This window comes from Phasianus colchicus, chromosome 1 (genome assembly GCF_987193195.1).
Source record: "Phasianus colchicus chromosome 1, bPhaCol1.hap1.1, whole genome shotgun sequence".
NCBI classification, from domain to species: domain Eukaryota; kingdom Metazoa; phylum Chordata; class Aves; order Galliformes; family Phasianidae; genus Phasianus; species Phasianus colchicus.
The window spans coordinates 67088020-67113437 of NC_143436.1; the positions used below are offsets into that span (position 1 = coordinate 67088020).

The 25418-nt window shown below is 38.1% G+C and overlaps 1 long non-coding RNA gene across 4 annotated transcripts; it reads left to right on the plus strand.

The window, feature by feature from the left end:
• The first annotated feature begins 370 nt into the window (after positions 1–370).
• LOC116231805 (uncharacterized) lies at positions 371–25204 on the plus strand. Of its 4 annotated transcripts, none has more exons than XR_016469203.1 (4): positions 371–1972; positions 4662–4785; positions 5943–6004; positions 23843–25204. It is a non-coding gene; the product is annotated as an uncharacterized LOC116231805 (long non-coding RNA). The 4 variants fall into 4 exon arrangements; XR_016469202.1 differs by lacking the exon at positions 23843–25204 and adding an exon at positions 18596–23834; XR_016469201.1 differs by lacking the exon at positions 23843–25204 and adding an exon at positions 11586–13308.
• Positions 25205–25418: the final 214 nt, after the last annotated feature.

Genomic DNA, 25418 nt, shown 5'->3' on the forward strand with positions numbered 1-25418 from the left:
GAAGCTGTGTTGTTATTTTCTTGGCAAGACTAGGCAAAGCAGGGATATGACTGGCTATTGGTGGGGGAAAACAGCCAGGGGCAGATGTGGGAGCCAAAGGGGACAGAGAGCTGTGTGCCAGCCACCTCTGCATTGCCCTGCAGCAGTGTCCAGCACAACGTGGCCACAACAGGCAGGACATCCCCAGGAAGGGAAAAAGTTTTTCTGACAATGCTTTTGATGTAAAACTTCAAGCTCTGCATCCTGGAAAATGATACAAAGATCTCTCAAAGATCTCTGCCTTCTTTCTTTCCTTTTTTTTTTTTTTTTTTTTTTTTTAATGCTATATTTTAAGCTCTAAATAGACTGAAAGTCTACAAGTGTGATCTAAAAGAATGCTGAAAATTATACACAAAGAAGACAAATACACAAAAATCCTGAGCTAACACTGTGAAACACTCATGACGTTTTAAAATTAGCCTTGAAATTTTTAGGTGTGTCAGCTTCCAGTTCTGACTTGCAGCACTGTGATTGCTTGAGTTAGTGACACTGCACACCAAAGAAACACTTCAGAAAAAACTGCAGCATATACTCCCTTCATTTCTTTGCTAGTAGACAGTGCGTTCATTTTTAATAAAAGCACTGAGGAAGAGAAGCGCATCATGATGAAAGCAACAGATTTGCACCACTACATGTACCTTTTATTAAGACACTACCATCTTTTTCTGTTCTTGGTACAGGTGCACTGCTTAGTGTACTCAGTTTGCCCCTTCCATGTCCAAGACAGGACTACAAAGGTCCACTATATCAGCATTTAGTGGGAAAAGAATGCAGTCCTGATACTGTAAAGATAACTTCTCCTAAACAAATGTAGCTGAGAAGTACCCAGGAGATAGTGCATACAGTTTTTTGCATATTTCCAGAAATGTTTACATCTCTTTCTGCACTGCAGAACAGTTTAATCAGCATAAAGCTTTTTCCTGTTCTGCTGCAGACTGCTTGGTTCAGTAGTTCCCACAATACCATAGGTGTCAGTTTATCTTTGCTGGCTACAACTCTCTCAGTCGCCTGCTCTTTACCCTGCTTGCACAGATCTCTTTCTCTGACAGCTACTATTTTCCATGCAGCAGAAGCAGACACAGTCTCTCAAACATACTATAATTTTTCCCAGTACCATTGTCTCTTTGTATGCTGCTGCTTTGGATGGGCATAGCTTCTCCCAGCTTGCTGATTTCCCTTCAGTCTTCCAGACATCATTTCACATAATTTTACCATGACTTCACTGCCCAATCACTTGCCAAACTACTTGCAACTTTTTCTTTTCTTTTCTTTTCTTTTCTTTTCTTTTCTTTTCTTTTCTTTTCTTTTCTTTTCTTTTCTTTTCTTTTCTTTTCTTTTCTTTTCTCTGAGCAGCTCTGCAGAGATTCTATGCTTTGGTTCTGTACATGCTTCTCAGTGTCAAGTTTTTTCCTCTTGTACCCTACCAGCCAAAGATTGTCCATATAAAGCAGTGTAAAATATATCATTAGAAGGCCTCCTTGCCATAGTGTTCCCAGTTATTTTAGCTTTAGGCTTCTATCCTGGGTTACTATACTTCTTTAAGTTCATTTTTTCCAAGATCAAGTCCAAAAATACCTGATCTGACAGGCTTTGGCAGAAGATTGCAAAAATACATCCACAAAGCTCAGGAGTGTCACCAGCTTGATCGCTGAGGTTAGGTGCTTTGGAGCTGTCCCAGCCACAACAGCACCGACTGATCGCCAGGTACAGGGGGGCTTCGGTCGGTTCCCTCACCCAGGGATTCCCGAGACTACAGAGCAGCCGGGGAAATCTCGCGAGAACGGCTGGCGTGAAGTGGCCGTTGCCAGGGCAACGGCACTGCGTCCACACCCCTTGCCACGCAAAAGCCTCCGGGAGCATCGCTGCCCACCGGAGACAGAGAGGAGGAGTCGGGGTGTGTGAATCACCGAGGTTATTTTAACGAGAAGACACTGTAAGCCACCCATTCACGGGACTACACAGCAAGGAGGGTTATTATCACTGTCAAGTGAGAGATAAGTGCGGGGCTTCTGTTAACGACCCGGCAACCGGACGAGGGCAGAGCCAGCACTACCGGCAGCAGGGCGGGGCTGATCAGTCACACCCTATTAAGGCTATCTGGTAGTGTTAGTAAACCTGCTGGTTTGCCATGACTGCACCCTGGCGGAAGGCTACTGTCACAAAAGTTGTGGAGACCCAGATAAAGGTCCCATGTTCATGCAAAAGGAAGTCTGCAGCCAAAAATAATGTGGAGACTCAGAATGAGTTCCCTACACAAGATGCTAGTACACAGGTCACTGGCTGTGATGAGTGTCAGAGTCTGGCCTTTGCCAGGCGATGGAGACAGCTCTTATATAAGATGTGATCAGCTAGAGGACTTACTCAGTCTTGTGGTTGACCTGAAGGAGGAGGTGGAGAGGCTGAGGACCATAAAGGAATGTGAGAGGGAGATTGATTTGGTGGTGCCAGTCTCTATCAGCCCCGAGACCTTGGCACACAGCTGAGGCTCCACATGGAGCACATCACCCCCTGCCGCCTTTCGAACAGGTGGTAGAGGGGAACAGGCAGGCAGACGGTGCTGCAGAGAGCTCCCTGTTCTCTCTTCCCCTTAGCAACAATTTGAGAGAGGAGGAGGAGTGGAAACAGATACCGGCTCGGTGAAGTGGGCATCCCCCATCCTGACCATGCTCATCTCCCCAGGTGCCTCTGTGCAATAGGTTTGAGGCCCTGGAACTCGAGGGAGTTCCAGTTAATTGCAGCCTTTCAGTGCCTAAAGGGAGCCTATAAGCAGGAAGAGAATCAATTCTCTGAAAGGGTAGATAACTGCAGGACAAGGGGAAATGGTTTTAAGTTGAGGGAGGGAAGATTTAGGTTAGACGTCAGGGGGAAGTTCTTTACTATGAGAGTGGTGAGGTGCTAAAACAGGCTGCACAGAGAGATTGTGGATGCCCCATCCCTGGAGGTGTTCAAGGCCAGATTGGATGGAGCCCCAGGCAACCTGGTCTACTATTAAATGTGGAGGTTGGTGGCCCTGCCTGTGGCAGGGGGTTGGAGATTCATGATCCTTGAGGTCCCTTCCAACCCGCGCCATTCTGTGATTCTGTGAGCGTCTGCATGATTTACAGCTTTTGTGCCCTGTTTAGTTCAAAGTTTAGAAATGCTGGGATCTAAGCATTTGACCTGTCTGTATTTTCTAATTCAGTTGACAGGCTTTTGTGGTAGAGACTGTCTTTTCATTGCAAAAAAGCTAAAGACTGGTTCTTTAAACAATTGAAAGTTACAAGCATCAACAGAAATCACATTACTCAGCACTTAAAAATATTTCAGGAATAGAATGTCGTAGCGATGGCTTGGGTCTGGGCAACATCTCTTTCATGCTCCTAAACAAATAGATGCTAGCATGAGGATGGAATAATGGTTTGAGTTAAGAAGTAGTAAGTTTACTTAGACTGTTCAACAGAAAGTTTTACAAGACCTCGAGCTAAATCTAGCACCAAAAGCAGTGCTGATGCCTTGGAGTGGTGTGCTGTCAAGATGATTAACACTGTTGGTGGTAATGCTGCTTTCCAAAATGCTCTGCACCAAGACATGTGAGTGCATCATTTCTAGTTTTGCTAGCCTAGAACTGCACAATGCATCTCCCAAACTCTCTGGGTGCTGAGCTCCTCAGATCTCATTTAGATGAGATAATTTAATGAGATCCATGTATTTAGTTAATGACTGTAGATTGTTCCTGCTCATGAAGCACGGGTGAAGAAAGCTGGGGCAGTATGGGTGGAAGAAGGAATGAATTGAGATTATATTATTTTGATTTTCTCAGGAATAAAGGTTTTTTAATGAAACAGAATGAGAAAGGTAGAGGTATGTGCCATTTTGTGAAGAGACCAAAATGTAGGACAGGGCTTCGGGCAAATGGCAACATTTTCATTTCAGAGCTATTAGAGTTCTGGTCTTCAAAGATAGGAAACATACAAGACCTATAATATATTTCAGTATCAAGTAACAAAAACTATTAAACTCCATTAATAAGCAATCTCTAGAGTGAAAAAGATTCAATATAAGGTTATGGCCAAGGATTTTATTGGACTGTAGGAACATTGAGGAGCATTTTTAAAATCTTGATTAATTTTTTAAACTCCAAGTGTGGATTCTATTTCTTTTGGCATATGTAGTTTGCACATATGAATAGGTAATATGACATATTTATGTACGAGATTATCAGTTACTGTCTGATGAGTGATTAAATTTATATGTTCAAAGCCTGATTGACTTTCATTGACTGTTTTTCATTTAAAGAAACCCCTGCTTATATGTAAAGCATAAATCATCATCCCATTCCTAAAAGGTAATGATTGCAGAATAATAATTTATAATAGCAACATTAATATCAATTATTCTGCCTTTAAGATCAGTTCCCACATACATTAAAATCTGAATGTAAAAGAGGTAACAACTTACAAAGATTATACATTCTGTTAGTTGTTACTGTATTTTTTGCAAAGATTCCAGTATTAGCATGCATGAAAGGGGCAAAATCTTTCTGTAGTCCCATCTAGCAACACTTCCAACAAGGCAAAGGTTACTCACTTAGAAATATTATCACCAGCTACACTAAGTTCAACATATTGTTTGTTCCCTTCCAGTAAATCTTCTGGAAATGGAGCAAGACCAGAGAGGACTCCAGCAAAGGACTTTGGACAGGAAAAATGCAACAGAAAGTCCCAGAGAATGAACTAAATCCTTTGTTTTTGGAGCAACGGGTAAAAGGTATGTATACTGACATTTCACTAGGACTTCTTCATTCTTGCTGTTAAGACTTACAAAATACTTTGGGTCAACCTGATGATTATCACAGAGTTTTCTGTGCACTGAGGGAGCAGTGGGGTTTTCTCCAAGGACACAAGAGGCCTAACACATAAACCAAGGCTCCTTCTGATGGGTTGAGTTCAAAGGCACTGTCATATTAGTAGGTTTACTCAGTCATATCCAACCCATGGCCTCCAGGCCGCATGTAGCCCAGCGTGGCTTGCAGTGCAGCCCACCTCCCGCCTTCTGCCATTACAGTGGCAGCCAGCATGCATCCATCACTCAGCAACAACCAAACACTTGGTATTAACCGTATCTGGGCTGAAACCAGAACAAGGAGAGGGAACAATGCTGTGCTAACTCAAATTTTGGCAAATAATGTTATGTATTTTAATACATTGGCTAAACACAGTCCTGTGAACAGCAAAAAAATATGCAGCCACACTTTCCATTATGATAAAGGAATTTGAGAACAGGTTTCAAGATTGCAAAAAAATTATCAATTTCTGGTATATTTGCAACTCCACTTTCAGTCAACAGTAAATACCTTATCAGCAAATTTTCAAATGGAATGTACAGAGTTGCAATTATTCAACTCAGAAATCTCTTTAATGGGCTTTTATGTCTCTTTAATGGACTTTTATAAGCCCTATTTTACCAGAGAGAAATATCCCACCCTTCACAGTCACACCTTATCTGTGTCATTACTTTTTGGCCGTATGTACATTTGTGAACAACTGTTTTCAAGGATGAAGTACAGGATGAGTAAAATTTAATCAAAAATCTCTGACAGTCGCCCTGAGAACTCATTAAGAATTGCAACCACTGCCATCAGACCAGAGTGATGTGCTAGTTTCACAAAAACATGATCAAATATTCCACTACTTCTACGGCTTTGTTGCTCTTCTTGTTTATCTTTTAATAATAATTAACAAAATCAATTAAAATGTATTGTTACTTATATACGTTACCTAAATTATGTATTTTAAGAGGACCAAAAGTAATGCCCCCTATTTTATTAGGTTGTCCCACAACATCAGAGGCAGATATTGTCAGTATGGAAGTAGAGATTGAACCTTCCCACTAATATTGTACTACATTTTGTTGTTCTGTGACAGGCGGCAGCAGAAGGGCAGTCTGACAAAATAGCATCTGATGTGGAAGTGTGTATGAAGCAAAGGTATGTCACTGAATTTCTCCTTGTGGAAAAAAAGGTACTCCTTGACATTTATCAATGCTTGGAGAACATTTATGGAGACCAAACAGTGATTGTGAGCACAGTGAGGTGGTGAGTTGTGCATTTCAGCACCAGAAACAGCTGGTCACCTCTGTTGGGTTTGATGTGTGAGGCATGGAGGCTTTTGTGACAAGCAAAAGGCTTTGCAGACAAAAATGCAGAGCTAATGATGGTGACTACCATCATTGCTGAAGAACAGATTTTTGTATCTGAGAATTTGCTCTATCAAAGTATTACTGTGCTCATTGTAGCTGCTGTAGTTTCTATAGGAATAAATAGGAGGCATTACTTTTGGAGTGACCAACATATATGCACCCCCAAACAATTCCTTTTTGCTCTGTGTGGCCAGGCAAGCCAAGTACACTCATGGCCTCAGTCATTTCAGTGTCTCACATGAGTGTTATATTTGCGATTTCAATACTGACAATTTTGAATGAAAGGTTGAAAACAAGAGCCACTCGTATGACATTTGCCATATTCCCATCTAGAAAGAGCCCTAAACAATTGCACAAAAGGCCTTGTATTACATGGATCTTAATTGGAAGTCTCACCAATGATCTCCACCAACATTTTCACAGCAGAAACCCTTGGCAGGGTCCTTCATGATGACAGTGGAGAAGACCTGGCTAGACATTGTCTATCCAAAATAGAAATGTGTCAGGAACATAGGGAAGTAAAATGTCTCACCTTTGTGTATTAAAAATCTACGGAAGTCCTCTTACCATCCTTCTCTTCCTTCATTGATGTCACAAGAGTAAAAATCTAGGTCTTAAAGAAGACAGAAAATGATCCAAGGCTGCAGGAAACTTGATCTTGCAGAAAGCCTTCTCAGGCAGAAGAAATGGCCACAACAGAATGGGATGGGCTACACAGCTTGGAAAGCTTTAGTAAATCCGCTACTTTAAATGGCCTAAATGCCTATAAATTACCACACACAAAGCCTGTGGCCATTATTTAGACCCTCTTCAAGTAAAGCTGTCCTTGAAGGAGGAAGTGTTCTGTGGTGAATGGAAGGTATCTAAGAGAATATTCACCCTTGGCTTGTTATGATCACATCAGACACTAACTTGGCAAATACATTCAGCTAGTTTTCGCAATAGAAAATTACAGCCAAGATCCATGTTGGCTTAAGAAATCAGTATGTTCACATAAAATAAGAGCTGACCTAAACTCAATCATGATATTTTCTGAGATTTGTAAAAAAAAAAAAAAAAAAAAAAAAAAAAGAATAATAAAAATTGTTTTGTATGTCTCTGCACTTTAACACTCACTGTAGAGACTGCAGTTATAGGTTCTCTGGAAATGCAAATTAGACAACAGTGCCTGATTTTGCCTGGCACAAGGAAGAGAAGCGCTAAAATATTTTCTGATGGGTCTGAGCCAGAATTCTAGAGACTAGATTTAAAGCTAGAGGTTTAAATAGATATTTAAAAGAAAAACTATTGTCACAGATTTCTTATTCCCACTGAATTCAGGACATACTCTTGACAACTGACAGTCAAGAGATAGAGTTTTTCCACCTCTCCCTTTTCATTGAGTTTGTACAAAAGCACTGTTTCATTTCGTGGTTAGTTTTGAAAACTTGCATAAGAAATGTGAGATCAAACCACAAAGTTCGGATAGTGATGTGCACTTTTTGTGAGTTTGTAGGGGATATTAGGATCCCAACTGCTCTACTTTGAATAACTCCCACTAGGTGTGAACTGAAAAATAAAATAAAGCATGTCTGCAAATACTGAAACTAACTCTGATCCAAGTTACATCCAACAAAATACAGGGGAGAAGGAAAAGGAAGGTGAATTTGGCCTGTTTTCCTCTTCAGACTACTTAGTAGATACATATCTATCCCATCCCATCCGCAAATTTATGTCCATCCATTTTGTAATGCTCTTCTAGCTCTGCCCTGTACTTTTACATCAATATACGTATTTCTATTCAAGAGATCATTATTATTATTTTAAAACAGATGGTTTGAACATAATCCACATAAATAGTAGATTGGCACTGCCAGTCATGATGGCATGTGTAGAAAAGAGCTGGCGGATATGACAGTATTTAAAGATTAGCAGTCTGGGACACTAAAAAAAATGACAGTGTCTCTTGCCACTGAACCTAATGCTTGTGCTATGGCATTCAAATAAAGCCATAGCAGTCATCATGCCAAGAGACTGGATAAACTCGCTATTTAAAAAAAAAAGTTTTGCTGTAGCTATGTATGGATACAGTGGGGGGTGGCATAGACTCTTCTGTAGTAAGGAGATATGAAACTCACACTCCTTCCTGTCCTTTTGCTGGGATCAACAGATGGAGGGCTCACAAAAATCTGTGCTCTGACCACTTCTGTGAACATGCCAGGCATCGCTTCAGTTTTTTCTCTGGGACACTAGGAATCTACCATTAATATAAAATATATAATTGTTTAAAATTACCTATAATCACTGTCCAGTTGAACCTGTGAAAACAGTGCATATTTTAGAAGCACTCTAAGTGTACGTGTGCCCTGCAGCTGACCTACCACAGATGTAACTACCTTAAGTTGCTGCTGATAGGAGGAATGTATCATTACTCCAAGCTGGAAATTGTGTGCTTGACACTTCCTCAAAATACCCACTTAATAGCCCACATCTCTGCTGTTTGGCCAGTTTATTCCCTCTGCTTGGGCTATTGTGCTGACTCATCTCCCGCTCCTAATTTTATGCATATTAAGGTTGTGTAGCACAATGGAAAGCATAACAAAATGGCAGGGTAGCAAGATCTTAAGCCACAGAGAGTGAGGATCTGCTTAGATCTAACAGCAGAAAGCACAGAAATAAAGGATCCTTTGGAAGGCCTCAGGTGCACAGGGATCTCCAGATAGATGTCCTCACCTCCAGTGCCAGTCCTTAAATGAGATCTGGGAAGGGGTTGATCCTGGCTCCACCCCTTCTAGTCACTCAGGTACACTGCATACACCTGAGCCCTCCTGGATTGCCTCTGCCCTCCTACCAGGTGCTCAGTTACTGTTTCAAGCTGTGAATTAGTGTTTCCACTACAGGCTTGCACATTAATTCAGACAGTTCTCTTGGGTTCATCTTGCTTGAAGGCTTGTTGAAACCTCTTGACCAATCTAGGTCCAGCCTTCTCTCAGCTACAAGAACATCTAGAACTTGATCACATTTGCCAATTGGTAGAGGGAGCATATCTTTCTTACTGTTTTGACACGAGTCCTATTTTGGCTCTAAGGACAACATTTTCACTAAGGTCAGTAAGAGGAGAATGGAGATCCACACAGCACTCCATAAATTCTAAGAAATGGTGAAAAATAGCGAGGCTGTCAGTGTGACTTCCATTGCTGGTTGAAGGGAGTGGATAACGTGTGAGTGCAGACAACAAAAGCTAATAAAGGACACATTTTGAATTTTAGTATCTAGTTGAAAGACCAAAAGCTTCAAGGATATGACAAATCCTTTGAGGATGTACGCATGATGCACATTCACAAGTCATGAAGTCTGCCCACCACGCTTGTGTAACCACATGACACTTCAGTAGAGCAGCCAGACACATGTTCAAAGTGCCTCTGCTGCCTTCCTGGCCACACACCAAAATGCCTCAAGGGTACAGAGGAGAATTATCCACAACCCAAGGGAAAAAAAAGAGAGAGAGAGAGATTGGTATACTGGTTGAAGACTTAGCATGCAGATTCCAAAGACCATTACAGCATATATGGAGATGTAAAAGTTTCTTGTGCAAGCTGTAACACACCACTTAAAGCATCTTCAAATTATCAAAGTCAGAGATGATTTGATAGAACCTCACAAATTCCATAATCTACTGTAAGTAGTAGCTAAGACTTTGGCTTCACCCATGAGTCTGCAACTGGGGAAGAAGCAGGAGGATAATTTATCTGGGGTAATGAAGTGTTAACAAAAACCATATGAAGTTATTACTACAACCACAGGCCGCAGAATGTGAAAGGAGGAGGATCTCAGGAGACCTACCTATTTTCAGTAATCTCCTGCTTCATAGTTCACAAAAGGTGTTCAGCAAAACAGGAGGCAAGCATCAGAAATTAACTGAATCATTAAGCCTAATGAACAATGCTGGTCATATCATAAAAAATACAGTCAACCGACATTGATATATACATACTTTAACTCATTCTTCCCAACTTTATTAGGTACATATGTCTACAGCAGACACAAATGAAACATTCTACAACTAGGCTGCAAGCCAAAAACTAATTTATTCTTTAATGTGGTAGTGATTACTTGGTGGTTCCTTGAGCAGAGATGACAGGTCTGAGTTAATGGAGTTGTACTGTAAGTTAATATAAATCATGACAGAGCAATTAATTACAGAAACCACTGCAAATCCCTTTGTTAGTTTTCCCCATCACCAGAAGGATTTAATAATGTTCATTTTGCTAAGTTCCAGTGACATTTACAAGTCTTAAACCATTTTTAATCAAATCAATATCTCTGGCTGCTAAATTTAGTTGTGCTTTGCTAGCAAGTCCTGGAATGCATCAATACTAATGTTTCCTACCTTCTGTTTAAGTAAATCGTACTGAAACCCCATACTTCCTTTTCATTTGTTTACGTTGAATAATTGGGATTTTTTTTAAAATGAGCAACATATGAAATAAGTGCATTCAAAGAAGTTAGGAGACAGCAAGCTAGACAGATATACAAATATCACTGCTTATGATGTGTATCAAGGAGTTGAAAAATTTAAGGAAATTTTCTTAATTGGCTGAAAGTGCTTCAAACCAAAGAACCAGGACTTGCTTGGAAACTGGGATGCTCAAACAGAGCTATGGTTAAGTCTTCATGGTTAATAGAAGATAGAGGGCACACAGATCTCTTCCTGATCCTGTGTGCTCTTGGATCTGTTACTGAAGTGTCCAAATGCTTGAATGACAGCAAATTTCCATTTATCTCAGCATGAGCTGAACACATACCTAAATACCTTCGAGGACTGTGGGTGATGATCTCACATATTGTTTTGCATGGGAGAATCTCGCTTTCTTCATACCTCATATTTATAGCTATATTCTAGGGATAATCACACTCCTTCTGTTGCTATATCCACTTAGATTTTAAGTCTTTTGCGGCACATGTTATCTATAAACATATACACACACTATGCCTAATGTAAAGCGAGTTCTGAGGCCAGCTGCATCACAAGGAAATTAGCAAAAATATCAATAACAATAGTGTATGCTTGTATTTAGTAACCTCTTCCAGATAAGTACAACATGGAATATTTGCTAAGCAGTTTGACAAATAGTATTACAAACATCTGGAATAATTAGGTCCAGTCTGTATTTTCCTGAAATGTTTCTAGTTTTGAAATTGATTGGATCCATAATCTTCTAGTACGATTTTTTTTTTTTTTTTTAATGTTTAAATGCTTCTATTGCCATCAAAACCAAAATAATTCTGGTTTCTGAATTGTTCAGAAAAGACATTTTATTTTTCTCTGCAGAAAATAAAATGCAAAAATTTACCAGTTCTGAATTGTTATTCTGCTCTGTCCTTAACAGCAGCAGCAACAAAATCTGGAACAGTTGGACATTCTGCTGCATTAGATGAGTATCCTTTTTTTTTTTTTTTTCATACCTAATGAATACATGCACAACAATGATCCTCAGATCTCTGTCATTCTCAAGGGACTGCACATAGGTCACTGACTCAGAACACCAGCAAATCAGCACAGAATAATAATAATAATAATAAAACAAGAAGTAAAACTTCAAAGTCACTGCTAGTTGCAGGGTTTCCTCTTAGAAACCTTGTAGCAAGTTCTACGCTATTTACTTCATTTCAAGTAGTTATTTAATTAATTTTGCTGAGATACAATGTAGTAACACAGATACTTGGTCTATGACCTGCATGCTGTTCCCCATAGTTGGGGAGAGTTGTAGCTTTTTTATTTTTCATTTTTTTTGCAAGCATAAAACAAAACAGGAAGATCTATAGAAGAATGGGAGAGAAAAAAGTAAAATCTGAACTTTAAAAATAGAATTACTTCTACTGCAGTTCAAAGAAGAGCCAGAGTTCCTCATTTGCACTTTCCATTAATGTTGGGTCTGTGTGAAAATAGTATAGATTGGTAACTAAAGTTTCATTTCTTTTGTTCTTCCTCTGGACAATTGCTTTCCATTTTACCTCAGATGACACCAAGTTGTTGTGACAAAGGCCCCCAAGACCTTGCTGTGATTCTGTAATGACATAAATTCCCCACTTTTCCAGAGTGCACTAAGACATCAGGCTTTTATGTCTTGAGCTGCTGCATTAACTCCTAATGGAAAATTTCTCCCCCAACTTAAGAACTACCTTATCCCCCATGAATCAACAATGACAGCATACAGATCAAGAATGACCTCTGATACGTTTGTCGTTAATAGAAGAATCACTGTAAAAATTGATTTCCTTTTACCCTCAAGCAAAAAGGTCTTCTCTGTGCCAAATTAAACACATACAAAACATAAGATATATTCAAATGCAGTGCTGCAAGTAGAGACATTTCATTTAATATGCAGGTATGCTGGAGGCTTAGACCAATCTGAGATTCAATTTGTATTATAATTCTAAAAATAATTCTCTAATGAGAATATTTGAGTCTAAGTGTGCAGAAATAAAATTCACTCTAGGAAAAAAAAAAAAAGAAAAAAAAAAAAAAGGCCAAACAGTTTGTTTTCTGTGGGAAGTAGGAATTTAGGAGCTTAAAGGAATCTCAAAATAAAGAAAAATCTAAAGGAGATCATAAGCTGTCCTTTTTAGAAATTTGCTTAGATGACTGCATGTTTTCTGAAGTAAACACTAAAAGACATCTGAGAAGGGAATGTCTTTCCTTTCATAGAAGGACAATATACATGCATGAGCATGACTTCGCTATTATAGGTATGGAAAAGTGATGCTCAGCATGTTGCTGGCTAAACAAATCTAACTTCTACTAATTATGATCCACGTTACCATGTGCATATTAATTATGAACAGTATTTCTCCAAATCCACCCTAAAACCAGTATGAATCCTGGACTGAATCGGCTAGTCTCATATCTCTCACAATTTTTGAAGATGTTACAATTTGTCTACGGTGCACAGGACTGCCTATTGTCTAAGTACTGCACATACTAAGGGATAACTATTAACTGACTCAATATTTGGTTATTAGCTATTGCAAGATAATGATTTTTAGTTTTCTAATGCTAAAATTATTATTGTTGTTGCTGTTGTTTTCCCTTCAGTAAGGAAAAATGTGGGAAAAAAAATAATCCAAATACTATAATCTATTCATAATCTATTCATAGTCTACTCTTTTCTTTTCTTTTCTTTTCTTTTCTTTTCTTTTCTTTTCTTTTCTTTTCTTTTCTTTTCTTTTCTTTTCTTTTCTTTTCTTTTCTTTTCTTTTCTTTTCTTTTCTTTTCTTTTCTTTTCTTTTCTTTTCTTTTCTTTTCTTTTCTTTTCCTTTCCTTTCCTTTCCTTTCCTTTCCTTTCCTTTCCTTTCCTTTCCTTTCCTTTCCTTTCCTTTCCTTTCCTTTTCCTGGATGGAAAACAGACCAAAAATCAAAAATTACTGTGTTTTCTGGACGTAAACAGTTACCAAAAATGACATGAAATACTTTGTCCTTCTGTACTGCCATTTTTTTCCTTACCACCTATCAACACCTTGTAAAACAAAAAGTCATAGAGTAATTACTTCTGAATTACTAGAGTACTAACAAGGACTAGTATGCTTTAGCTACTTTTCTAGGATTTGGCCCTCAAAATACTGTGGAGTATAGTCTCAAGCAATACTACAAAATATTTATAGTATATCTTCTTTGTCTAATAATGACTTCTAATGTAATTCAGGCTTTATACACATGTGCTGAGAGAACATGATATCTCTACTAAAAGAAGAAAATGCAAGGTGTGCTATTTTAACAAAACTTAGGAACATATCCAGATTTTACATGTGGCTACTCCCCAGAGCAGTATTCCCAGTTCAACACTGAATTTTTAAGTTAAATATTTAACTTGATAGAGTTAAAGGACATTTATGTATGAGTTAGCACAGGAGGTAGAGGGAGATTTGCTTTATCCTCTATATAAGAAGAAATGCATTAATTGGCTTTCAAGATGCTCTAAGGACAGAACACAGCTTTTCAACAGTATGGGGTTTTTCTTGCCCCAAAGATTTTTTTCTGGGAAGATGCATGAGCAAAGTCTTTCTCTTTTCTCACCCTATAAGCTCCAATAGAGCAGGTGGTTTTACAAAGAGAGACATCCTGCCACCCGCACAGATGTTTTGTTTCTAAACACAAGGAATAAACTGTATAGCTGTTCTTCCAGTGGCAAAATCTTACTGACACTGCTTCACAGACACACCAAAGAACACAACTGGACACCTGGTACTTGCTGTCACTGACATCCACAAGTATTCCCCCTCCCTACCTCCTCAGGCTCCTGCCCCGGTCAGTGGGAACTCTCTGCTTCCTACTGGAGTCCTGGCTCATCTCTTGCTCATTCCAGCAGCATTGTTAGCACGAAAATGGGAAAAAAGATTTTGTGGTTGCTCAACCACCCTGAGTTTTCTTGACTGCCTGAGCATGCTGAGCAGAGTACAGCCCTGGGTGCCATTGAGGACTCTGGGCTATAAATATTGCAAAATATGTATGGAAGACTTCATCAGTGTAAAAACAAAACAAAACAAACAAACAAACAAACAAACAAACAAAACAGAAATAAAAGCATTAGCATACAGACCAGATATAAGCCAAATAAAAAGTCAGACTGTATTCATGAAGGATTCATACAGCCACATCTGGGTTGAAAACAGCAGCCAACACAGCATGTATCTGAAAGGAAAAAGCAGTATTACCTGACTTCTTTTTTCCTTCCTTGCTTCTTGCAGTGTATTTACTTTTCATACTGCTTCTTTGAACAGAATAGTAGCTGATTTGGGTAGCAACGTACAGGGAAGTATTTTGAAGTTAATTTTTCTAGCCTCTTCATTATTCAATACTTACCTGCATTGCAGAATTAAAGGGGAAAAAAAAAAAAAAAAAAAAAAGGCAAGTTCTCTACTGTCTGTATTTCCAGAGTAACAGCAGCACTATCTGTATTTGAACTTCTGTATCAGCAGTTCCCAGATATCATATCTTCCTACTCTTCCAAGGGAAGCTAAGTATCAGATTTACCAGATTGATAGTCTTATTTTCTAGATGCTGCTTGAATGCCATAGGAATGGGAGTAACATGGCCATTTATATGCGTTTAAGTTCTTTGTGGCAATATCTGTCATTTACCTTGTATTTGTACAGCACAGAGCACAGTGGGCTCCCAGTCTGAGACCAGGTCCTAGCAGAGAAGTCCTTAACTGGAAACCAGTATATGCTTGTCAGGTGAAGTGCTAGCTCTCCCTGAAATCCAAAGGGATCAAAGTTGGCATGCAGCTCCAGCTGGCTTCACTGCAAACAGCAGAGCTGGGTACAGATGCTCAGTAAGAAAGGAGTCTTTGCAAAAGTACATCCATAAGCTTACCATGCAATTGTGAGCATGTACCCTACTGAAGATAATCTTGCAGTTCCCTCATAGGAGGAAAGGTGTACCATGCTCTATTGTTCCACACCAAAGAAATCATTGGAAACTTTCTGCAGGAGCACTCACCACAATATGGGATTATGAATTAAACTGATACAGATCTGATTCAAACCCCATTTGACACCCTTTTATTTCAGTACACTTTGGCCCCATTTCAGGAAAAAATATGGCAAAAAACTATCACAAAGACAAACATTCAAAAAAGGAAGAAATTAAAGTACTCCCTGCTGCTAGATCAACCCAATTCACTTATTCACTACTGCATCTCTCCCTCAGCACTGCAAACTGTAATCTCTAAATTATAGCATTTTAATATCTGACTAATAAGTTTTCCCTCAAATAATAATATTTCCTACCTTTATAAGTGGCTTGTAAAGAGGTTTACATTTTAACCTTACGATGTCTTTTTTACTTCAAATAGTGCTGACCACTGGAGGGAGTTGAAGAATTCATATATTATAGAAGATGGTTTGATTAGAAGTGGTTGTTAAATTTTAAGATCAGAGTGATTCCTTCTGCTCCTCACTCATTCTCCTGCATTCTTGCTTTACAGGAAGCTCATTAATAGATCAGTTTGCCCAGTTTGTCATCTGTTTCATTATGCAAAATACATACGTTTCATTTACCTTTCCTGTGGAAAAAATCAGTTATCTTCAGCTAGATAAAATGACTTCTTTTGGGTTTCTTTTCAACTCTTGAATGACTCAAAATCTCTAAAATCTCAACTGGTGGTAGAATTCCAGGGAACCCTGATGTGTGCCAATTGCAATGTAATGATCTTTATGTTCACATTTAAATGGGAAGTGTAATAGCTTAGAAAGCTGACCACTAGGCAAAACTTACATTGACCTGAAAGGAAATTAAAATAGTTTAAAAGCTCTCTGAACATTATCAAAAGATCTATTTGACATACAAATTAAAGAAGGAATTCCTGAAACAGAGTTTTAGTTACCAAGTCTTTGGTTTTACAACATCTATGATAATTAAGTGCAAAAAGTTTTTTAGTTGCTTATTTCTTTACTTTTCGTAGTAAAGTTCAGTCTTTCTCTTCACTAAATGATAAATTAATACTTGTAATTGATCATAATTTAAGTGCTCAGTTCAACCAGGCATTTGAATTCGTGGTTAGTTTTATGCAAGCATCTTTGATCCTTTCATTTTATAGAAACTAGAAGGGACTACCAAAGTGATGAAGTGTGGTCCTTGCCTGTAAGCCTAGTGGCAAGGTGGCTTTGATACTTTTACCACCTGAGAGAAGGTGGGTGTAGCTTTAACAGGTTTGTCATTTAAATTCTTAGTGGTGTTAATAAGTATTCAGGAGGCCAACTCTTCTTGCAAATGTTCACTGAATTCAGCGTGAAATACTTGCCTAACTTGCAAGACTAAGGTTGAAATGAGTATGACAATAACTGAAAGCCAGAAGACTAAATTGGAGAAGGAGAATAAAGGACATGCACTACAGGGACAAATAATGATAAAATCATAACTTATGTAAGGAAAGTAAACTCAAAGTATACTGCTGCAGAACAAAAATGGTGAGTGAGAAAATATTAAACTAAGTTCTATTCTCATCACTAAACCATTAGATTTCTTTCACTTGACTCTGGTTTCACTCTCAATCTAGAGCAAGGTGTGTTTTATAGAACAGTATTGCAAAAAAAAACTTTGCCATTCTGGGATGTTTCTGCCATACACAGTTATGCACTATGCAGGGACACCAGAACAAACTTTTAGTGATCTCCTTTGGGTAGCAAACAGATTAGCGATTATTGTGAAGTTCTAATGTCATGGTTTTGGTTTTTGCTTATTTGATTTTCAATATTCCACATCAAAACATCATGTACTGGAAGTGTTAATGCTCTAATTCTATGTACCTATCCCTATACATTGTGGAAGTCACGGGATCTGACCCTTCCGTGTGGGGCGGTCTCTTACTGCCTGGCAGTGGGTGCTGGAGGGTGCTTTCCTAGCCGTTCCAAGCTTTTTCAGGTTTGACTCGGTCTCGGGAACTCTCTCTCATATCTTATTTGATTTATTAGTCTCAATTTCAATTAGATTGTATTATATTGTATTATTTTGCATTCCGATATCATAGTTAGTAAAATAAGTTTACCTCCATAGATTGTTGCCGCTGTTTTTTTCCTTTTCCCATTTTGTGGGCCCAGGCGGGGGGTGGGGAGGGCAGGGGCCTACTGCCCCCTGTCACGGGCATAAACTGATCTAGTTAATTCCGTGACATCTACCAAGAAGGACATGTTCATTTCCATACAGGATAATGGGCCAGTGGCACATATAAAAAGGCTTCTTTGTTGGCACTCCTGATACCTCATGTGTTGTTTCAGTGTTGTCTTAACTACCTCTATGCTGGAGCATAAAAGCATACTCTATAGGTTCATACAATTAGAGCAACCCATATGTGACTTTTTCCACTTAGATAGCTTTTAATGCAATCACAAAACCGGAGCAACTCCTTATTAGCAGGAGAGAAGGCAAACAAATCATTGTCTTGCTTTTATTTCCCTCTTCTAACCAAGAAAATCTTCAGAAGAAATTTTGTCTGATAGTTTCCTCACTTCAGTGAGGAGCTAAAAGCTGTGATTGTTTACTGGAATTTTAAAGACAAGAGAGAGATATACTAGATAAATAAAAGAAAAAACATCATTTATTTTCACATGAGAATATGCATTGCTTCTCTGAGATTTTTATGATTCATATAACTTCTGGGTTTTCAGAATACCTATTTTTAAGCCATTATAATAGAGGAAGAAGAAAACACATTCCTTGTATATGACTTCAGCTACAGGCAGACTTGGGTTAATCAAGATTTGGATAAAAGAGGCTGAGTTTTGAGAAGGCTTTATCATTGAAACTAAATCAGTGCAAGATTATTGTTGGGATTAGTCTTCCAAAGACTTTGAAACAAAGTCAAATGCTTTGAGATGCAATTTTCTTATTTTTTTTTCTAAGGAGAGAAGATATCATTGTGACCTCTGGAATTGCACAGATCTCAGAAACTTGCTCAGTAAACTTTTAATGTAAGTTATAAATCCATGACTGAAAAGCTTCCAGTGACAAGGAACTATTATATCCTTGCACACAGTGCTCCAGCAGCTGACCCTCTTCTTTATAAATGTCCTTATTACTTGGTCTGAATTTCAAAACTACTGGATTTTACAGTACCTTTTGTTGGGTTATTTTCTTTTGTTTTAGTAGATTAAACAGGTATCTCCTAGAAGTCCTTTCCTAATATAGATGCTTAAAGCCAACAGGCATCCCCTGCCTTGTCTCAAACACACTAAAAGTTTATGTTTCTGAAAGCTCTCTCCAAAAGGTCTGCTTTTCAAACCACTTTTTTATTTCTTTTTTTCATTTGCAGCATTCCACCTCACACCAGTTCCTTTAAATAGTCTCAGTAGTTCCTAACACAATACAAATTTTACATTCCTACTCTAATATCACAGCTTCTGCACAAGCAGCTGAAGATCACTTTGTCTTCTTTGAGTTTCATACTAGGATCTAATTTTCAATTATTAATTTTAAGGTCTTCTCACTGCCATTGCATCTTGCATACAAACCCTTAAGATGTAAACATCGTTTACATTACTTTTGGACAAGTGAACATATATTTAACCATGCTAAAAGGTATGTTTGTTTAAATGTGCCCATTACATCTAGCAATCTAGACCTCTGTGTAACAGGTGACCTGCTTCCATTACAGCCTTTCACTTCATAAACATTTACATTACTAATAGTTTCAGCCAAGGGTTATTTTACATTTTCTATGCAAAAGATACTGCATAACTGGATATGATCTTAAAAATGGCTTCTGTAAGCAAGGATTCCTCTTTATAATTCCTTTTGATTTTAATTAATTCAATATGAATGCAGTCAATTTAATTGAAAAATTTTACATTTTCACTGTGTTTTTTTTTCTTCAGTACTATGTCAAATACTTATAATAATTTTAACTATATCAACAGAGCTATGTATTAATACATAGAATTAGAAATCCTATCTGAAGATGACATCTGGTATTTCTGAAAGAGTACTGTCATACAAAATCATTCTGACAGTAATAAGGCACCTGTTATTCCACTCTTTAATGGCAATGCCCACTTCAAATTTTCTACTTTTTTTTCCAGGATCTCTATTGTCACTAACCTGCCTAGGTAGTCCCATTTTATACATATATTTTTTATTACTAGAGTGACATTACCTTTTTTCCAGTAGTCTAACAGTTTTGCTGTCTTAAAAGATTATTTCAGTGTTCACAAACTCAATGCACCTTCTTGGCCTATTCATTCTGTAGAATTGTTATTAACTTATTTAGTTCTGAAGATTTTGAAACAGTTGATTTAAATCTTTGTTGTTTAATCTCCTTGTATTAGCTACAGGAATTGAGGGCATTTCAGTATCATGAAAAAATATCATTCTGTATAAAATATCATGATCAGAAGGCTGGAGCATTTCTCCAATGATGAAAGGTTGAGGGAGTTTGGATTGTTTAGATTAGAAAACAGAAGGCTGCAGGGAGACCTCCTTGCAGCTTTCCTGTACTTGAAAGGAGCTTACATGCAGAAGAGAGACTGAATTTTTATGCAGGTAATGATAGGACAATGGAGAATGACTTCAAACTAGAAGAGGGGAGATTTAGGTTAGATATTAGAAAGAAATTCTTCACTTAGAGGGTAGTGAGGCACAGGCACAGGCTGCCCAGAGAAGCTGTGGTGCCTCATCCCTGGAGTTGTTCTAGGCCAGGCTTGATGGGTTCCTGGGCAGTCTGATCTAGTGGCTGGCAACCCTGACCATGGCATGGAGGTTGGGATGAGATGATCTTTGAGGCCCCTTCCAAACCAAGGCATTTTATGATTCTTTCCAAATAAAAAATTTAATTTCCATTCATAACATCTTTATATACATATTGTCAGAAAATATTGTCAACTTTATCCAATACTGTACATATAATGTTACAGAGATCTAATTTGTTCTTCATGGGCTCTAAAGAATGCTTTTCTATTTTTTTGTGTCCTCTTGGACATGGATCTTCTTTTATTGATGTATTTAGTTTTTTCTACTAGTTGATTTTATTTCTTTAATGCAGTTTTTTGTTCACTATGATCAGCTTCCCCTTTTTTCACTTGCTTCAAATTGTTGTTTTTATTTTCAGAGGGGGTTTGCAACTGTTTTTACTTCCCTTTTCAGCTGAACTTTTTTCAGTAATAGAAAACTTTCTTGATTGCAGAGCTAGGGTTTTTTTGTATTGTTTTGTTTTGTTTTTGTTTTGTTGTTGGTTTTTGTTTGTTTGTTTGGTTTTTTTTGGCATCTAGTAAAGCATTCTTAAACAATTCCTATTATCATCCACATGTGTTTAAATTTTTCCTCCCACTCAATTTTGCTCATGATTGTTTTCCACTTTGGGAAATTGGTCTTTTAAAAGCACCAAGAATATAATACTGTTTGCACAAAACAAGTAAAATTAGATCATGATTGCTTGCACCTAGGCAACCACCTAGTTCAGTGATCAATTCATCTTTATCTGTCAGAATATGTAATTAGGAGTGTCCCAGGTTGGCTACAGTACCAAAAAATTCTAGTTTTAGAAAGTTACCTTTTTCAAGTGGCAGAATGAAACTTCTATCACACATGCCAAAATCTAACTGCACGGTTTTTCAAAGGACAAAGTAGTGTTTAAAAAGTTGCTTTGAAAACTTTCTTTCTTTCATCTCATGGTGCGTTCCTTTCTTCTGCATGATCATCAGTGAGGCCCTCACTTATTAGTAGTTTATCCATTTTGTGCCAAAAGCTAGCAATTATTACCAGGACACAATGAAGTAATATCAAAACTGGAACTGTCATCAGAAAATATGCCCATTTTGGTTTTGATTCAGGACATGAGCTAAATCTCTTGGATACGTATCCTTGCACAGGGAGCTGATCCAGCCCCTCTAAATACAGGGTTCAACATTCTGGCTTTTATCCATCATTTATTCTGCCTCCAAATATGAGAACAAATGCAGCAAGTTTCCTTTGTCATCTTGAAGCATAGACTGAAAACTGAAATGAAGTATGTTCTTAGACATTTGTCTGCTCTCAGGGTTTTGCAGGACTTCCTAATCCCTCAGAAGGACTGATTTATGCATTCCAAGACTGTCATTGTGTGGTTAATATTCATTATATTTTAATGGAATCAAGTCAAGGCAGAATACAAAACTCCCATTTTCCACAGAAAATCTAAAAATTGATACATTCCTAACTGTCAGCTTGGGGTTTTTCATAGAAACTTTAATAACACGTTAGAGAGATTACCATCTGCAGCATCACCTATTTTACAAAATAGTACATATGTACTTTTATGGGCAAAATCAAAGGACACTAGATGAAGAAATTCTGATTGTTCTTCTAGTTTTAGTTCTTGATTTTCTCCTATGTTTGTGTTGCCAAGACACAAATGATTAAACCACGGAGAGTACATGAAAATGGAACTCCCAACTCAAGAAAATTGCTGAAAAGCCAGAAGTCACTTTTTTTTTATTATTCTTTTTTCTTTAAAATACAGATTCACAGTTTGGAAAATCCAAAGTGTTCCCAAGGCAGGAACAATCTAAAAAGAAATACGCTTCTCAGACTTTTTGGGTCCTGCTCACCCAGCTGGGCAGGATGCTCAGCTCTCAAAATTTGGGGAAAAACAGAACCCATGTACCAAGGCTACTGGAGAAACTAGTGGACCATAAAAAGGAAAACAGGAAACTCCCCAGAGCAGACTGCAGGCATAAGCCAGTGGGAGGCTAGTTATACCGGAGCTAGGAAGTTGCAAGCAAGGTAGTCAGTCTCATAAGCTGTAGGGTCCATGACAGATTTTGTTATCTGGAAATCTGGATACAATACATTAAATGGACTTTAAGGTTGGTGGAAATCTTCCAGTCTATCAAAAACTGCAGCAGGGATGTAGGCTTGCCAGCCCACATATGTTAGACACTGTAAAGATTGACTGTTGAGACAAGTCTTGTTTTAAAGTACTGGTAAGCAGAGAAAATCTTCTACCAGTGACCTAACAAAATATAATCTTTTATATTTGCCTGAAATGTATTTATTACATACACATAGGTGTATACAGAGATTGAGCAATACTATGGTCTGTATGACATCTGCCATCCTCTCAAATGACTTTTTATCATAGAAATCACTTGGAGTTCATCACTGTTGGGAAGCCTGTTCATTGAAACTCATTATTGTTCTAATGAATTACACACAAGAGCTGTAAGTGATTGCATTATAATAGTCAAACTCAGCTATTCAATGAAAATTAAATTACAGAGTACAGACACATGACAAAAAATCCATGTGTGTGTTCCAGAATGCAACCTCCCTGGCCCCAGCTGGCTACTGAAAGTCTTTATGAAATTATGCATTCTCTTAATCACAACCTTTTTTAAAGAAATGAATCAGGAAGGGAAGCATTCAGCAGCTCTAGCAGCTCCTCTGTCTGCCCCTCCACTGGCAATTCTGAAGGTCTTTTCTTTGCTTTTTGGGTGATCCACACACCCAAAATACGACAAGCATTTCTGAGAATATTCTATGCCCAGTAAGTAAGAAGGATGGGATCTGGCAAGGCTGACATAAGATAACGTAGCAGTTACATCAGTTTAATGCAGATGAGGATCCTCTCTTTATGGTAAAAGATTCAAAGCCATCCTAATGGTTATACTTTAAAGCACCACTGCAGAGGTCTCCTACTGCTGTAAAATAACACATAAAGCAATGTATTACTATAAGCAGTTAGTAGGTTGTTTTTTCAGATGGCTTCATGCTAACACATATATCTTAGTCCTAACAATATGGTGCCTGATGGGAATGACTCCCAGATATGAACCTGGGACTCATGTAGCTCTGAAGGAGCACAAAGTCCTCCTGAAGGACTTTTTGTCTGTCTTCTTTTCGTCTGCCAATTCCATTTTACAACCTATGAAGACACTCCTATCTATGCTGCAATAATTGGATTATAAAGCAACACAACCCAATCATCAGCCACAGGATCCTCTTAACAGGCAGCACTGCACTGAACAGTACAACCACAGCACCACATTCTCCTTCCTTAATGACATGAAAAGACTGAAAAATGAGAGATCTAACACCTCGATAACAATCACTGAACATCTTTATGATGCTACTGTGAAAGAATAAAAGTTGCTAAAAGTTTCTGAACATTTTCAACAGGTTTTTGACATTCCTGTGGGAGACTTATGGAAGGTCTTGCTGGAGAAGTTTAAGAACCGTTATTGCATGTGTTGTCCTGATATCCACATCATTCTTTTTTTCAGCAGTCCTTATAAAATAAGAAATAACTTCAGCTTTTACTTGAGGTGCTTAAAAGAAAGACTTTTTTTTTTTTTTTTTTGTACATGTGCTGGTAATGGAAGAATAGTGTTAATTATAACAAAGAGACCCAACTGTTCTCTTTGGTGAATCATCTAAGAGTCAGAATGTCTTCTCTTCCCTTAAAAAATTTCCCTTCACAAACTCAGACTGTGGATAAAGCTATATTGCAGTCTAATGAGATAACAAAATTGCTAACACATGCCTCCAAATCATATACTGTGATTAAAGCTGTGTATGTTGTATGAGTGTGTTATGGATTATACATCTGATATAAGTGTTTTAAGTGTTATTAAAATAAAGAGGTTATCACCTGCCAACATATCCTCTCTGCTGTTTTCAGTTTATTCCCTTTTATGTATGCACAGAAATGTCCTCCTGCACAGAGAGTTCACATTAGCTATTTCTATAGGCATATGAATGGTTAGAGTATTTGACAACACATGTTCACAACAGGAACATTTCCCAGTGGTTTATCAATTATTCTCAAAATTAAATCACATCTGTTTAATGTTTCACTTGTCATAGCCTGCAAACTGCAAATACAAATCTACTGAATTAAAGTCACTATGGTCTTACCTAAAGAAATGGGCACATCAGAAAACACCTGTAACCATGAGTGACAGTATAGAGAGCATCTGGAAATGGGGATAGTGTTACTGATGCACGTCATCATCATATCTTTACGGACGCCTTTATGTTTTGTACTAAAATAAACAAAATCCTGTTTCCATTCAATGTGTACTTATAGATCATGTGGTTACTTTAAATATCATTTTGAAATGATGTGGTTTTACAAATTAGTTTCCAGTACCAACTGGATGTCAGAGGTATATTGCAAAAGTCAAGATTGGCACCATCCAAATCAGCTAAGAGCTGCTTTAACACAGACTGAAGGCAGTTAGGCTTCAGCTGAAGCTTTGCTGCAGTCACAACTGTCAAATGATATAGGTGGAGGAGGAGAAGGATTTTTTAAATTACTATTTCAAAGTGCAAGTATTCATGAAAAAAAAAACAGTCGGCACAATATTCTTGCCTTGAGAGAAAGATCTGGTCCAATCTGGGGTACTTTTAGAGAATGGGCTAGGGTATAGTGATGGCTGATCACAAGTGAACTTTGCACAGTACCAACATTATAGATAAACCTTGTTCCTGTCATCTCAGCCCAGTCACCTTCTGCACTTGCTTTTTGGAGCTCATGAACTCCCCACAGGCCACCCAAGCTCTAATATGCTGCTGAAAAGAAGGAGTGAGTGACTGGCTGGGGTGGAGAAAGAGTGTAAGCAGTGAAAGTGAAGGGAAGCTGGAAGGTAAGCAGGAGTCCACAAATGAAAGTTGGAAAGAAGTAGAGCTGACTATTAAACTACTACCAGGACTACTGCAACCCTATCAGGACCTGGTAGCTTCATCATTACAT